Source organism: Chlamydotis macqueenii, chromosome 9, assembly GCF_036417535.1.
Source record: "Chlamydotis macqueenii isolate bChlMac1 chromosome 9, bChlMac1.mat, whole genome shotgun sequence".
Lineage (NCBI taxonomy): Eukaryota > Metazoa > Chordata > Aves > Otidiformes > Otididae > Chlamydotis > Chlamydotis macqueenii.
Genome location: NC_141564.1, coordinates 5,367,855 through 5,382,874, shown reverse-complemented (window position 1 = coordinate 5,382,874; position 15,020 = coordinate 5,367,855). Strand labels below are relative to the sequence as shown.

At 39.3% G+C, this 15,020-nt stretch overlaps 1 protein-coding gene across 5 annotated transcripts in view; it reads left to right on the top strand.

The window, feature by feature from the left end:
* The window catches only part of PGBDF (plakoglobin binding and degradation factor), an 84,421-nt gene that overhangs the window by 636 nt on the left and 68,765 nt on the right, over nt 1-15,020 (top strand). The gene's annotated exons all lie outside the window — the stretch shown is intronic.

Here is a 15,020-nt window from a genome sequence, read left to right as displayed (position 1 = left end):
CCTTCTGTTCAGGCTATATGTTCAGAGAGTATTGACATTTCCCATTTTACAGTAAAAAAAAAAAAAATTCTCATTATGTTGGTCACACAGGTTTTTTTTTGCTCAGGCCCCAGCATCATCCTAAACTGTGGTGAGAGAGAACCTGACATTTGTTACAGCTCAGCAGTGAGATTACCCGCTGTTAAATAGCTCAGCATGTTGAGTGGCACTGTTGTAGTCTCCATGTCTTCCAAGGCTGAGCCGAGCAATTAATATCTGAGAAATTAATGATAAATGAAGTTCCGAAGATGGATAAGTTATCTTCATAGTCACACGTGGCTAAGCAAAGAAGGAACAGAGGTCATGCCAAAGCTCTGTCAGACTTGGTGTGAATACAGAAGTCTGGTGTAACAGCATTTTTACACTAGCTGCATACATGCAATTGCATAGGATGTAACAGCGCAGAGCCATTAGCACTTCCACTGTTTATCTGCAAAATGAGGTTAATGCCGCTTCCCTCCCTCATGGTGGTGTTAGGGATAAGTCCATTAGGTACACAGATATTTAAGCTATGACTGTTACAGAAACAGCCTGTGAGTAAAGTACTGTGGAGTATTTTAACTCCTGGAGAGGAGAGGGGGGTGGGCAGCGGAAGCATTAGGACCAGATTCTGCAACTGGATTTGTGTGATGCCCAAGTCAGCTTATCAGGATCCCATTCTTAGTTTGCACTCCTCTGAGGAGTCTAATTTAAAGACTAATCCTAATTGGATATTATCTGTGTAGTTTGGTCAACTTGCTCTTAGGACTTCATATCCAGCATTTCATTGTCTTTTCTGTTCTCTGCTTTAGGGTTGGTTGGGTTGGAGGGATGTAGAATGACATTCTTGGTTTCCATGGGATGTTGTTTTTCATGTTATGTGCCAAAAATACCCTGTGTGCTAAGGGCTATACCTCTTACCACAGATTCAAGGTAAGGCACTTCAACCAAAGTAAAACTTTGAGGTCTGCCCCCCGCTCCATCAGAGTACAGGCATGAGGAGCTGGAGGCAAACTATGGCACTGCAGTAGAGATGAATGAGTTTCCAGAACAGACAAAATAGGAGACGCATTCATCACTGTAGCGGAGCATGCCAGTCCTAGCAGGCTAACGGTAATCATCACCACCACCAGAAATAGCCAGTACCTTTTCCATCCTAGTAATTACCAGAGGCATTACTTGAGTTCTGCTTATTTTAAAGGGATACTAAACAGTTATTTTGGTCAAGCTTACACAAATAATTTTTAAGTTCTGTTCCTGCCAGCCTTCAGAGTTTATGGCTTTCTATTTAATTTACCAAAACCTGAGGAAAACAGTGTTACTCAAAATGTGATGGTGCATCTTGGACCAGTTCAGTCCAAATTTTTCTATTATGCCAGTTTTCTGAAGGTTGCAATTGTGTATATATACAAGTTATTCCAGGCAACACCAATATGAGATAACAAGAAGGCAGCACATGGCTCCTAGAGGAGTGAATATTATTACTGACTCGGTGGCTCATCTGCCAAGAAACAAAGCAAAATAAAATGATTGCAAAACACTACAGGATAAAACTGTTTGTTTTGATTTATTTTACAAGGTCACTCTACCTAGTAAGTAGCTATAGCATAAGGATTTTAATAGCAGCATGAGGAAAATATGTGTGTGCATACACAAAAAGTTTTAAAGAGCACAAAGACTGTAACAAAAACATTAAAATGGTTGTGTTTTTTTTTCCAGCTTTGTTTATCTTTTTGTATTCAGTAGTAACTCTTAGAGCATGGTGAGAACAAATCATTCATATATAAGGCAAGCCCTTTATATACATCTATTTCACAACATAACACATCACATCTCACGCTAGCATTCATCCAAAGTGGCTTTTGGTTGGTGAGGTAGGGCACTGTCCTGCTTTAAATTCTACCTGGCTCCCCTGTTTGGTTTCACATGGCAAATACTGGTCTGTGTGAAACACCGTGGAAGACAGCAGGCCTTCTTCTGTAGGGCCCATCCATAAGCAGGCAGGTTTGGGTCTTGCCATTTCCTTTTAGCTGCACAACTAGCATTGCTCAAACTGCACTGATAATATGTAGTTTCCGCATGCTATTGAATCTCTCCCTTGCCTGGCTTTTCTTCCAGCATAGTATCTTTCTGAACTCATAAAATATGAATTGGTAGATCTAGGTCTTTTTTTTTTTCTTTTTTTTTTTTTTTTTTTACTGCAGGGATTTTGCGAGGGAAAAGGTCATTTAGAAAAGCTTTTTTTTTTTTATTAAATCCTCCCTGCTTCTCATACTTTCCAATATTATCAGAACTTCACACACACACAAAATGCTGAACCTTTCCCCAGCATATTTTTAAAAATAGAATTTTTGCTTAAAAAAAAGTATTTTAATCAATTCTGATAAGCAGCAACATATTGACAGTATCAACATTTTGGGGGAAAAAAAAAAAAAAGATAATCAAGTCTTTTAATGTGGAAAAAAGAAGAGAATTTTAGAGTTCCTGAAAAACTACCTGAGGATTGTTTGCTTGAGTTTGCTACTGTTAAAGAAACAGGGCTCATGTTTTTCAAGTAAATATGCTTCCCTATCCCCTTGTCCACTTGAAGAAGTTACCTTTTATAAGTTATACCACAGCAGTGACGGAAATGTATATTGTTTAAAAAAAAAAAATCAATATTTTGCAGATGGAACCCATGTCTAATTCTTCATTTTCTAAGTCTAATTACTCATCATTTACAGTGACGCTGACAGTCATTGATTCTTCGAAGATCCGGAAAGGCTTTTTGCTAATGAGCAAAATGCATCACTCATACTGTTTTGTACAGACAAAGGATGAGAGAAAGAAAAAAAGCACTTTCCTCATTACTAGTGAATATATGGACAGGTTTTTCTAAAAGCGTTACAAAGTGTAGGAACAAACTATAACAAGGAGAAGGATAGCAATGTCCATCTGTCGTGGTTTAACCCCAGTTGGCAACTAAGCTCCGCACAGCCGCTCTCTCACTGTGCCCCAGTAGGACGGGGAGAAAATTGGAAGAGTAAAAGTGAGAAAACTCGTGGGTTGAAATAAAGACAGTTTAATAGGTAAAGCAAAAGCCATGCACACAAGCAAAGCAAAACCAGGAATTCATTCAGTATTTCCCCTCCCCAGGCAAGCATTCAGCCACCCCCAGGCAAGCAGGGCTCCATCACGCGTAACGGTTACTTGGGAAGACAAACGCCATCACTCCGAACCTTCTCCCTTTCCTTCTTTCCCTAGCTTCATACGCTGAGCGTGATGCCATATGGTATGGAATGTCCCTTTGGTCAGTTGGGGGTCAGCTGTCCCGGCGGTGTCCCTTCCCAGCTTCTTGTGCACCCCCAGCCTCCTCGCTGGTGGGGTGGGGTGAGAGGCAGAAGAGGCCTTGACTCTGTGTCAGCTCAGCAGTAACTAAACCATCCCTGCGTTGTCGACACTGTTCCCAGCACAAATCCAAAACCTAGCCCCATACCAGCAACTGTGAATCAAATTAACTCTACCCCAGCCAAAACCAGCACAGCATACAGTCTTGAAAACTCTTTGATTAAAATGTAAAGAAATATAAGAAACATGATAAAGAACTCCAACTCAAGCAGCAAGTTCCTGAAAATGCTGACACTCAGAAGTCCTTTGCAAATGCGTATGGTTGTCCTCAGACAGAAAACTTTTCCCAAAGAGCTCTGGGGAATGTAGTTTTTCATTCTGTCCCCATTCTTACTGTTTTCTAGTTATTTTTATTAAATTCTGTTTCTGTGGGCAACTTCAGTGTAATTTTAAGTTCCGAATATCTTGAAGAGTGATACATAACAGAGCCCTGAATTGTTCTGTTTTAAAATAACTAGAAGGATACAAACGGAAGGGGTGTATCTCAACACTGTAACTACATTAACTGATCCCCAGGTCTGTTACATGATCTGAGAAGCAAAATACAGCTCTGAGCACTCCAGGTCCAGGATCCTGCTATTTAGTGTGTATTAACAACTCATTTTCTGCAGTCAGCCTCACAGAAGGCTGAAGAGAGCCCAAAATTGAATCCACAGCACTGAAAGGGGGTTTTAAGCTTCCTATGTAACTCTGAGAGTTCTAGTTTGTGATTTCATGATCTGCCTAAGGTGATCAAAAGACCTTACACATCTACCAAAAGGAACAGTCCTAACCACCTCCACAGAGTTAAAAATTACAGATTATGCAACTGCACTGTTAGCCAGATTAGGAAACTGATTTGACTGAAAACATCCCATGAAAGAAGTTTTTGGTTGGATCACATCACATCACAGCTGCAGGAGCAGAAAAGCTGAAACAAAACAGGATGGAAGAACATATTTTGGATTGTAGCGAGGGTGTAAGACCTGTTGCACATGGAATTACAGAGTTAGGCACTTTAAATGAAATCTGCATGTCATTAGACTATCATAAGAGAGCTAGTAAGAGATGCCAAACAGAAAACTGCATCCTCATTCCTACCTACTGCATTGGATTTATACACCCTCTTCTGCCCTAAAAGAAAGTGACTACATCAGGTTGGGGTTCTCCATTCAAAACCATCCAGACTTAGATGCCAAAGACAGCTTTCACAAGGTTTCTGAGCTGATCTAGTATTTTGTTTTCAACAAGGGGGGGCAGTGCTGCTCTTCTCCCCATCCCTGCCAACACTACCACCTTGCTACCATGTACCTGTGGTTATGTGGTCTTGACCCTTCCTTTTGCCCACTCTGCTACTTACTTGGCCCCTCAGTTCAATTTTTTAATCTGCCAGAAAGCTTTCTGAGTTAGTTTCCTGCCTGTTAAGCAACTGAACTGATCCCTTGGTGAGAAAGTACACTTCCGAGTCCTTCCATGGCATGGACAGGGCGTAGGAAAGCTCTTTTAAAGGCAATGAGACAGCAGAATAACATTTCCACGGCTTTTGATACCTGAGGCACGCTACCTTCTGGATTAAATGTGGCCACACATAGCAGATGTCCGTGAGACATCTGAATTCCTGAACACACACCTAAATAGCCAGATTTATGACCTGGTGCTGGGCCTGTAACACAGTGTATCCCAACCTTTGACTCCCCACAACGACCAATTCCCATGCACGCTGTTGGTACTGGTTTAAATTGGTTTAAACTCTGTATTTCCTGACCAGAGTCAGTTTACTGGCCTCCATCACATTTATAATGGGAAACCAGGTACATAATTTCTTGGAAATCATGTAGCTGAAATATCCTTGGGACTTCTTTCTATCTGTCACATTTGTAGACACCAGCCAATAAATTTAAAATTATCAAGTGAATAGGGAGAGAGAAATCACAAAAATACAGTACTCACTGTCATAGTAAGGCACATTCTGTTCACTTGTAACATGTGATACTCTTTTAGCAGTAGGAGAACTTTGGAACTCAATGCTTCTGTTGTGTAACTATTCAATAGAAGAAATTAAACAAGCAGTTTAATTTAGTCAAAAGGTAAAAAAACCCCACCTTACATTCCTTAAAAGAGAAAGGTTAAAGGGCATAAAAGGGAAGCAGAAATTAGTAATCCCAAGTAATATTAGGTAATTATTGCTCATTAGAGGAAAGGCTGCTGTCATCTTAAAGCACTGTGCTACAGGAAAGCTAAGGAAATATATTTGACAAAAAAGGGGTAGCTAGAGCAAAACAAAAAGACTGAAAGAAATCTTACCTTGCCAAAAAAAGCAGAGGCATGACATATGCCTCCTGTAGGAGGTTATAAAAATGCTGTAGGGCTCATGGTTTCCTTTGTGTCTGGGTAGAAAACTGGGTAAGCATCAGAACTTCTTTTTTTTTTTCTAGTGGGTCTGAAAAACATATCCAGCTGCCTTTCAGCCTTTTTATTGATCTGGGTAATTTACAATTACTATTTTGTGCCCCACCCCTGGTCTTTCACAGTGCACAACTAACCAGATATCGTTAATAATGCTGATAGCTTTTGTTGGCTTCATTTAACACCGAAGAAAGCAGCATTTACTTAGGGAGGCTGATTCCTATCATGCAGTAATAGCATTCTTGTTCTTTTTTTTTTAAATTAATACAGTGCAGGGAAAACAGTGACTTGGGGCAGCCTTAGAGTACACCTGCATTGTAAGGACAGGCTATGAAGGCATATTCAAACCATCTTTAAGATAGTGGAAACTCCCTGGATAGGTACAGAGCTCAGCATGGATGCAAAGCCCGCCCCAGGAGCTCAGTCAGTGCAGAAGCACTTAGATTTAGCCCCTTCTGCTAGAGCATTTCTCCAGCTGGTTAGCACAAAGCAGGTTTGGGCAGGCTGGTTTCTACTGCAGTCGTTGCAGCTGATATTCTCCTGAGTAGTGATGCCTAACAAGTTTTCTGAAGTTTCTCTTATGTATTCTCCTGCTCACAAGACTTCTATAAAGAGGATCATTTCCCTCTGCAGAAAAACTTTATACCTTTACTTTGTTAATTTGCATACAGTCTTATCTGGGGTTCACTAGCAAGAGTTACCTAGCCTACGTTAAGAAGTGTGATAAAAGCAACATGTGTTTTGACTAAACACTAAACACTAGGTTCATCTACTTCAGCTGTTAACCAAAATTAGTTGTTAAGTTTTATCATGTCTGCTGTTCTAACCTAAATTAGTCCAAGGCATGTGCACATCTCTTCTTGCAGCATGGAAGGCAAATTTGAGTTTCAGCATTTTTTTCCCCTGTATAATATATAGCAAGTTACCAAAACTAAAAACTGAATAACTTTAAAACTAAACTGTCACTTTCTCCTTACCTGCAAGTCAGATAATTTGCAAATCAGTCAGGCCACTTTAAGCCTTTTCTTGCCTTCACCTCTAGAAGGAACAAGAGAGGTCTGAACACCAGCAGAATTTGAGGTGCTTTGGCCTAGTCAGAGAGGATGAGTGTGCTACTCTTCAAGACACTTCAGAAAGCAAAATAAAAAAGGGAGAGTTTTTTAAATTACAGATTTTATCCTTCACTGGAACCTAATAACCAATGAATCAACTTTTCTTGTCATACACAGAACTGTCTACTGAGACAACATCTCCTCTTCTCAAGCTCTAAAGTGCAATCAAAGCGCATTGTGTCACTATCTAAAAGCCATTATCTCACTGCAAACTTGGTCATTAGAGCTTACACTCAGATCCCTCAGAAATACAGATCAGTGCTCAAGACCAGAGACACGGCACTCCATAACCCATCATCAGGCCATTACCAGTAACTATACCTCAGATCTTGAGATGGAGCATCTTGTAATTCTCACTGAGTTAATGCGAATGTCAGTTACAGAAGCCAAATCTATTTAAGCAATGGATTGTATAGGGAGACCATTAACAAAATATACTTGAAAATTGCACTGCGCCCATCTAGACACAACCATTACTGGTGAAGTGAATGCACTCCATTATTTCCAACTTAGGATGCTACTGCAAGTTAATTATGCAGGATCAGTCCACTACAATCCAATTGAAACAGTAGGAGAAGACCTAGTATGAGGACTAGTATATTGCACATTCAGAAAATTATGCTGCTATTTGCATGCTGTAATGCCTTGGTCAAACTAAACGTAAATCTCCTTATTTGCAAAACCCTGTTCCTGTTTCAACACAATTATAATTATAATCAAGGATTATGATCTCAATACACCAATATTTTGTATTTTTAAAGCTTTTTGGGTTTAAATCCAGGTCACAGAACTGTTCTTTCATTAGTATTGGTATTAGTATTGTTAGTGCTGGCACGTCAGTATCTGCAGCTAGAGGTGATTACGTTGTGAGAGCTCAGACATCATCAGCGAAGATGTAATTGTGGAGGCACAGTTGTTTCAAGCATGCTCCTGCAGCAGAGTAAGTGGTGTGTGAGAACACTCTGCAGAGCTGACTGAAGAAGTCTTTGTTCTCCCTTCAGTTCTAGTTTACTGACTTCAGTGAAACCAGTTATTAAGAGGGAAGGTAGGGAATGTTCTTACATGAGTCATGTTTGTTCTATGACTGTCAGGCTACATCTGTAACTGGTTCAGTAGCTCTATTCAACTGGTGAGGTCATTTCCATGCAGCACATTATGCAGGGAGCCTTTGTACACACAGCTGCAGGCAACATGCTTCACATTGGCTCCCGACTTAAGAGATGTTCCATGAAGGGCTCGAGAGGTACTTCTCCACATTGATATGGTGTTTGCTGATGCTTGCAAGAGTATAAGAAATGCCTAAAACACAGGAGAAACTTAGAGCCTTTCCTTCTAAGACAAAGGTGCATTTATATTATATACTTGTTTTTTTAAACAAGAGTTGAATGAGTTTATTAAGGACGAATGAGCAACGTAATCAGTCACCCTGAGCAACACCAAACGCGAGAATGTCAGCATGTGGGAGGCAGCTCTGGAAGCATCAGGAGAATACAAAGACCTTGATGGCTTAGTCAAAGTGTGCAACCGTTCTGGCTAGACACAAGTCTTGTGATTTCTTTTTTCCATAGAGATAGCGGGAAACATAAGAATTAAATTAAATTACTTGAGAAGTAATAGCTCTTGTAGACAAGAAGGAGAGCAATCTTTCATTCACCACCATGAAATGGAGAACAGGTGGGATGAAAACCACAAAGAAAAATGCTCTTCAGTTTGAGAGTGCTTGAGAAATTTGAAGCCTGGGCTGAAGTAACTGATGTACAGGAGACAAAAGGGAGATCTGAAAAACTGTAAAAATGAGTTGTCGTTACAGCAGAATGGCCAGCCCAAGGGATGGACGATGCAGTTTAATCCTGTACAGACAAATTATGACCAAATTTGTTTTGCGTTTGCGATCGAGCCTGACACTGTTAGTCTATGGTGGCATCATAGACTGTGAAATAAATTCACTGGAACGATAAGCGGTGACTGACAGTGCCCATGCCGTCACGGGGCAATGCTGCCTGCAGTGGCTGCCACTGTTTGCCATTCCCTAGGCTGCGCCCCAGGGGCTGGTCACAGCTCAGCTGGCTGAGTGCCTCGGCTGGGCACTGCCTCACTTCAGGGTGCAGCAGCAGGCAGGCAGCTGGACTGCCAGACAGCTAAAACTTGAAAAAGTGTCTTTTCTTTTTTTTTTCTCCCACTATTAAAGCTATTTTAAAAGCAAGACAAGATTTCTTGTTAACTATTTATTTTATTTATTTAAAGGAAAGCAAAGACAACCTGCTTTCTGGCATTGCAGATAGTGTGAGATGTGCCCACCCTTGTCAACACATTTTGTCTAGAAAGCTATATAAAAGCTATATAAACTGGTTTACTTTCCTAGCTCCTCAAGCAGTATTAACCCCAGTGTTTCTTGTAGCATTACAGTTTCAGATGCTTGGTTTCTGCATCTTATTCACAGTTAAACTAAATCACTGGGTTCTGAGCTGAAACTCCTCCCCATCCCTCAGTCGTTTGACATTGACTAGAGAGAATTTTTGGTTTTCTCTCCTCTGTAGCTCTTTTGGATCTTTAGGAAGGAAGTTTAACAAACCCTGGGTTGGTGCAGGGCTATTCGATGCTGGCAACAGCCTTGATCTATGCAGCTTTTTCTGTGCACTGTAGTTATGGCTTACTACAGATTATATCACAGAGGCATGCACTGTATGGTATTGGGAAGTCTTTCCAGGCTCCTGGAAAAGCTGGAGCAGGTGTTTTCTAGGCTAACCCAGAGAATATGTAAATAACATGATGCTGTATTATACATCTTCTAGTAAAAAGAACAACCTGCCACTTATTAGATAAGCACTAGAAGTTTAATTATCAAATCCACTAACTACATTCAACAGAGTAAAGCTGCATTATGGCCAACAGAAGGTAGAAAAGCCAGGCTTACTTGCCTTTGTAAAGCAGTTCAGCTGACAGCTGTTAAACTGTAATTAGACTGTTCAGATGCTAAGGGAGAAGGTAAGGGTATTATTTCTCCAGAATCATTCTAAAAGATGCCTTAAAAGCGTAATAACTCAGTGCCTTTGGCACCAGGAAATTCCCATAGTAAAATATACTTAATATGTCTACCACATTGTGGTAAGAACTTTTTATGATGGTTGCCCAAACCCCAGATGTTGTTACAAGGTTATGTTCCCTTAGATTTGAAACACCTGTAAAAGCAAAAAAATATGGTTTGGTTTTATAATAGTCATCATGACTGCCTACCTCTCTCTCATATAGAGCTCCAGTAGTCTCAAGATTACCTGCTTTTCTTCTCATATTGCACTTGTGACCATCTTTAGTTGTGTGAGACTTAAGGAACACTTAAAAGCATCTTATTCATTCACTTACCTCCATGTATTTCAGCTCACAAAGCAAAATATATAGATAGTTACTTCAAGGTTTGTTTTATCTTTGAACTGTCTTCTATTGACTTTCCAAACATATGCAAGTCCCAGAGCTCTTCACCCCACATAACTTAGTAACCCCCTAAGAAGCAGTCCTTCCTTTTGGTCCCTGAACTGCCAATGAATTATGCAAACTGCTACCTGGCTTTGATGAGTTTCCTGTGTTTTTCAATATCACATTCATGTACACTGATCAACCTAATTCAGCCTCTCACTTAGTCCTTATTTGCTGTTTCACATAGACCAGAATATGCACTGTATGAAATCAATGATTGCTTTTTCCCAGCTCCTCCTTAGAGATTCAAGGTGGCCCCAATTTATTGCCAGGTATGCTAAGAGTTACCAAGGAAAAAATCTATAGTTTTACTAATAAAGCAGTGCCATACAAGAAGGCATCTTGACATTACCTGGTTTTGGCGCATTTGGGTGGGGAGAAATGATACCGTGCCCTTTATATGAGCTGAGTTGATTTGCAACAAAATTAGAAGAGCTGTTGAATGAGAATAAGGCCTCACGTGCATGAAGGTGCAGAGCTACCGAGGAGTTACTGTGATGCTTATGAAGCAGCTTCCAATTCTTGTCCCCTCAAAGAGCTTCATTACTAATTAGGAATAATGATGGCAACAGTTGCCATACCCCATTAAGCCATCACACTCGTGGCCAGCATCAGCCACTTCAAGTTAAGGCAGAAGATGACCCTGCAAGAGAGCCTGTATCCCTCTCACAGAGAATCCTTCTTTCTTCATTTAAAAAATGCATTCAAAGTACACTACATTTGTGAACTAACAGTATCTCATGGCAATGAGTTCCTTGTGTTAACTGTGGCCTATTAAAAGGAAAACATATTATCATTACGAAAGTTAAGAATAAGGTCAAATGCACTAAACACATTCTCCCATCTGCTCCCCTTCACAACCACTCTCTCCCCTCCCCCTTTTTGTATGGAGTTCATTATTGTTTATAGAACAGAAGAAGGGTTTTTTTTATTTTTTGTTAGACTGAATCTATACAAATTTAGTGTGAATTAGAAAATCTTAACTTTCTGAAGTCTTTAGCACTTAACACAGAGAGGGAATGAAAGCTGAAGCTGCTTAACTGTCCTTAAACTGTGTGTATTTGGAACATAAATGATACAAAAAGCAATTTCTTAAAAGAAGATTTATTGGCACAAACATACATGTTACAAATGTCTACGATATTATTGGAAAATATGTTCACCACTTCAAAAAAAAAATCACTGTCCACAGAAAAGTACAGTAATATCAAACTTTGTAAGTCGTCACAATTTTAGCATCAAAATACATGCATTCATCATTTATAAATGGAATTCCACTGACCTCCAGGTAAAGCACTTTAAGAAATTTCCTGGTTTCCACAACATCATTTTTTCCTCCATTTTGCTCTAATAAGAAGCAAATGGCATGTTTTCTTTAGAGGCACAAATCACAATTTCTTGCTCAGTACAGCTGAGTCTACGAGGTGAGAGATGCTATTCTCAGCTCAGACTTTCAGATCCTTTATGAGTGCATTACCACATAGCTTAACACTACTGTGTGGCCTTTAAAATGATGTAATTAAAGATTTGGTCTGGAGTTTAGTTTTTAAAAGGGCAACTGAAAACTTATTTCTGGTTGTTCCTATTAGAGGAAGTACAGCTTGAAGAATTAAAAGGAAAGAGGTAAAAGAAAAGTTTTTGTTTTGCATTGCCATTCCAGCAGGATTTGAAAGGGGGGTGGCATTGCTGAGGTGACTAGTGAGGAGAAATAGTAATCTTAGTAAATCCTCTTCTTTCTTTGGTGCCAGTCTAGTAACGTAGTAGCCAATCAAGGTTTTGTCATTGACCTCAGACAGCACAGAACTAGACTTTACCAGATGTCCTGAATCTGATCTCATGCCTATCCTCAGCATCAGTGTTAGAGGAGCAAGATACACAGAGGGCAGAGAATACACCGATATCCTCAGCGTGACCAGATCTGGCATAGTCCAATGTAAATGAGGAAGAAAGAAAAGTTTTTGATCTCAGTGGAAGCTCTTTGAAAAATGAGAGTTGCACTTACTCCCACTAGATCTGAATTTGACTCTAATCAGATCAGTGCATAACAAAAAGGCAAAAACATAAACCACATACAGTTATGAAGGTGCATACTGCACTTTTATCAGCCTTGGTAGGGCAGAGAATATATCCAATGGCAGAATTCATTGTGGAATCACCAGCCTTGGAGACTTTAGAAACTCTCAAAGACAAACCCTTTGCAACCTGATCCACCTCAATCGTGGCCCTGCAGGAGACTGGACTAGGTAAACCCTAGGGATCCTTTCCAACCTAATTATTCTATCATTCAAAGGAAAGGGTTTCCTCTCCTGAATTAGAACATGGCACAGATTCCATATCAGGAGTGGATTTAGTAAGGACAAAGGAGGTTTTTGTTGTATTAAACAGAGAATGGAAATTCTCTATATAATTAAGCATATGGTGAAGTCGCTTCCAGAACAGGGCATGCTTTGCTTTTCACTCTAGGCCAGAAAGTATGAAATACTTAACCCATCTGTCCATTTTAAGTCTACAATGCTGAATTGATTAGATAACACCTCCAGAGCCTGCTTTTCTGCATTAAGACTCAAGCATAAGTCATTAAGGAAAATACTAATTAGCTGGCTATGAACTCATTTCCCGCAATGACTAAAACAAATCTATAATAAGAGTTCATATATTGCCATTAAAATAACTTTTTATGCTGCAAAACAAACTAAAGATTGCTCATAGTAGATGCTAGCTATGTTTCATCTCTTTCAATACTTGGAAGGAGAACATACCACCGAAATGGCAAATGCCTGTCTACATATATAAACACTTATTTCGGAAAGGGGGAGGAAAAAAGAATAGGAATTGCCAAATAAAAATTTAGCCTCTACAACAGCTGGTGTTTCCCCCTCAAAATGTATTTTTGCAACAAAGGATGTTTTTAAGTCCTGCCTTTGAGTAGGAGGTACTACTTTCTAATCTTTCAGTGATGCTGATACACATAATGTGAGTAATATTTTACCACATACATGGCTGGGGGAGGGAGGACTTTACATTTACAAGACAAAGTAATTCTGTTTTTCATGACAAGTAGTGGGGCTATCAGTAATATTTCATTGTGCAGACCTGTGAGTATGTCTTAGCTACATTAGCTATTTTAATTTATGTCCAATCTGGGGAAAAAGCACATGGAACATAAATTGAACTTAGCATTTCTAATGAGAAAAAAAAATATTATTTCATTAATAAATAGACTTTAGAAGATAATTATTTGCTGTTTGTATTTCTCCTAATTCTTTAAATAACAAATAAATAATGGTTAAACTGTACACCTATAGCCTTTACTATACATTTTGACTTTTATTCAGAATCCTTTTTCCCTTTAAGTTTCATGAAAGGCTGAACTCGCATTATTTAGTTCAGTGTAGCTTGCTAGGAGCATGGTAGCCACACTGACCACTGAATTATCAGGTCCAGCCAACACTATGATGACTAATGGAAAAATTGTTGCAACCTTTCAGGTCAGTACTATAAATATTAATAGCTGAAAGTCTTAAAACAATTGTGCATTGTGTATCTATGTATTTGTGGCTCCATTATATGCACTATCTCAAACACTGATCTTACAAAGAAAACAACAGCAGCTGCCATTATTTACTCTTACTTTAAACAAACCTGCAGCTTATCAGAAGGAGAAACTCATTTCAAAGAATAGGTTAAAATATTGAGACCTCTTAATTCTTTTAAACTCTTTTCATTACAAAAGCTCAGATCACCACCATGTGTTCACATATACATGACAGAAATGTAATGGATTCAGCAAAGTGATTTTCTGACCTCTCTTTAGACCATTTATTGGTAGACAAGCATAGGTACTCAAGTGGAACAAGGGTAAGCAAAATAATCATGCTGTGTCAAAAAAATTTCATTACTGGCAGACTGAACTGCTATACAACAAAGTGGGCATTCAGTATGCATCTTTACTGCACCAAGCACTCTGGAGTCCTTATTTTTAACTCAAGTCCTCAACCACTTCTGCAGCTGACAACAGCAGTGTGTCCTTGGATGGTATATTCCAAATGGCACACTGCAAAAAATACTAGAACATGCTTCCTGCATATATCTCCTGCATTTTCAAGAAAAAAAATGAAGTAAATTCAACTACCATTTGTCATAGTTAATTTTAAGTAGTAGTCCATATGCACTTCAATAGACTGGTTTTAACATACGAAAGGTGCTCTTAGGGTTAGCCACTTATGAAAAGGAGTTTACTGAATGTTGGCTATATTTCACTTAAACCATTTCCCAGTTTACTATCTTGTCATCATCACACTGTCCTTATTTGCTGTTTCCTCTTTTTTTTTTTCCATCAAAATTGCTGAAATTTCTGTTAGAAGAAATGTTAAATACATTTAATTCAAATTCCAGTGTTAACAATTCAAATAGCGTAGCAAAAATACTGTTGTCTAGCAATCAGAAACCTTCTCTTGTATCACATCATTTTGAACCAAATTAAGATCCAGGAGCCATGTTCTGCCTCCAGTGTTCTTGTCCCATCAAGACATGGTATGAGAACAGCAGGGCATTATGGAGAGGAGGTTCTGCTCTACTCAGGCCTGCCTCAGCTCTCATTAAGGTCAGCAATAATGATATTGCAGAAGGCCATGAAGACATGCTGAG